Here is a 2,938-nt window from a genome sequence, read left to right as displayed (position 1 = left end):
AGATAAGCTATAAAAAACAGTATATCTAGCTGGCATCATAGTCCACCCCTCAGGCTAAGTTCAGGTTTCAGCATGAGGCAGGCATCAACAGCCGAGTTGTGGGCTACTACCTGGGTCGTATTCATTAGTTTACTCCGCAGCCAACAGTTTTAAAATGTTGCATAAACAGTTTACTCCAAACGCTGTACAACGTGACCTAAACGATTTCTGTTGCCAAACGTTTTGCTACGGTGGGCAGTAATGAACACACAGTCTTTCCACAGTATTTATTTGTATCTCTTTCACACAACATACCTTCCTGAGTGAAAATAGTTAACAGTAGATTAGAAAGAGAAAATGTTGTTGCTTGTTGTGTTTTAAGCCTGTTTTGAGAAGACAAGTCTATAGACCTATGATACAGTACACTCTTAGAAAAAAGAGTTCCAAAAGGGTCCTCTGGCAGTCCCCATAGGAGAACGCTTTTGGGTTCCAGGTAGAACCCTTCTGGCTTCCATGTAGAACCCTCTGTGGAAAGGATTCTTCACGGAACCCAAAAGGGTTCTACCTAGGACCAAAAAGGGTTCTACAAAGGGTTCTCCTATGGGGACAGCCAAAGAACCCTTTTAGATTCTAGATACTGTAGGAGTGATCACCCTGGGGCACACAAATGGAAACAGAACTAATTCACATCCCGCATCTAATTTATATTTAAAACATGTTAAGGAGAGTAGGCCTATTATAACACTGTCCACAAAACATATCATCAACTATATTAATACACATAACAATATCATCAACTATATTAATACACATAACAATATCATCAACTATATGAATACACATAACAATATCATCAACTATATTAATACACATAACAATATCATCAACTATATTAATACACATAACAATATCATCAACTATATTAATACACATAACAATATCATCAACTATATTAATATCATAACAATATCATCAACTATATTAATATCATAACAATATCATCAACTATATTAATATCATAACAATATCATCAACTATATGAATACACATAACAATATCATCAACTATATTAATAAACATAACAATATCATCAACTATATTAATACACATAACAATATCATCAACTATATTAATACACATAACAATATCATCAACTATATTAATACACATAACAATATCATCAACTATATTAATACACATAACAATATCATCAACTATATTAATATCATAACAATATCATCAACTATATTAATACACATAACAATATCATCAACTATATGAATACACATAACAATATCATCAACTATATTAATACACATAACAATATCATCAACTATATTAATACACATAACAATATCATCAACTATATGAATACACATAACAATATCATCAACTATATTAATACACATAACAATATCATCAACTATATTAATATCATAACAATATCATCAACTATATTAATATCATAACAATATCATCAACTATATTAATATCATAACAATATCATCAACTATATGAATACACATAACAATATCATCAACTATATTAATACACATAACAATATCATCAACTATATTAATACACATAACAATATCATCAACTATATTAATACACATAACAATCGTTGTCTTACCTTCTGAACAGAAGCAGAGTCCGGAATAATCATTTGGTCGTCGAAAGTTACTTTTGTTTGCTCAACTCATTTACATGTCAGGCTCTTTCTCTCTCTGTCTCTCTCTCTCTGTCTTTCTGTCTCTCTGTCTCTCTCTCTCTCTCTCTCTCTCTCTCTCTCTCTCTCTCTCTCTCTCTCTCTGTCTCTCTCTCTCTCTCTCTCTCTCTCTCTCTCTCTCTCTCTCTCTCTCTCTCTCTCTCTCTCTCTCTCTCTCTCTCCCCCCCCCTCTCTCTCTCTCTCTCTCTCTCTTCTCTCTCCTCTCTCTCTCTCTCTCTCTCTCTTCTCTCTCTCTCTCTCTCTCTCTCTCTCTCTCTCTCTCTCTCTCTCTCCTCTCTCTCACACACACACACATACACACGCGCAGATACACACACAGCAAACCAATGGAACAAATAAACAATTAACTGAATAAAACAGACATGTACAGAAACATTTCCTTGACTCATAAGTTCCAAGAAATATTATTTTACAGTACTAACTAATTAATTTGAGTCATTAGAATGTATGTAAGAGACATGATTGTGTGAAATCTATGTCAATGTAGAGCAGCATAAAGTACAAGAACAGATGGATTGCAGTGATGAGTGACATACACCTACAGGGAACTGGCAAAATAAAGGAGACACTAACATAGTGTCTTAACAGGGCGTTTTGTCTCCAGGTAACTGCCAAAATAAAGGAGACACCAACATAGTGTCTTAAAAGGGCGTTTTGCCTCCATGAGCCACCAGAACAATGCTCCTTGGTGTAGATGTGTTGTCATACATTCTACAAGTGTCTGGAACTCTATTGGAGGGATGTGACATCATTCTTCCACGAGAAATTCCATCATTTGGTGTTTTGTTGATGGTGGTGGAAAACTCTGTCTCAGGCGCCGCTCCAGAATCGACCATAAGTGTTCAATGGGGTTGAGACCTGGTTACTGAGACGGCCATGGCATATCGTGAAACATCGGCAAGTTGAACAGTCTTCATAACTGAAGTTGAGCAGTCTTCATCACAGAAGCTCCTGCCAAACATGCCCCAACAATCACCAATCGTTAAGCTCTTCCCAAGCAGGGTCGCAGTCTCTCCTGGTTGCAGCTCCTCTCTCCCCAGGGGTAGCAGCTCCTCTCTCCCCAGGGGTAGCAGCTCCTCTCTCCCCAGGGGTAACAGCTCCTCTCTCCCCAGGGGTAGCAGCTCCTCTCTCCCCAGGGGTAACAGCTCCTCTCTCCCCAGGGGTATCAGCTCCTCTCTCCCCAGGGGTAACAGCTCCTCTCTCCCCAGGGGTAACAGCTCCTCTCTCCCC

This window comes from Coregonus lavaretus (assembly GCF_964263955.1).
Source record: "Coregonus lavaretus genome assembly, contig: HAP1_SCAFFOLD_1038, whole genome shotgun sequence".
Classification (NCBI taxonomy): domain Eukaryota; kingdom Metazoa; phylum Chordata; class Actinopteri; order Salmoniformes; family Salmonidae; genus Coregonus; species Coregonus lavaretus.
This window is presented reverse-complemented; position numbering follows the sequence as displayed.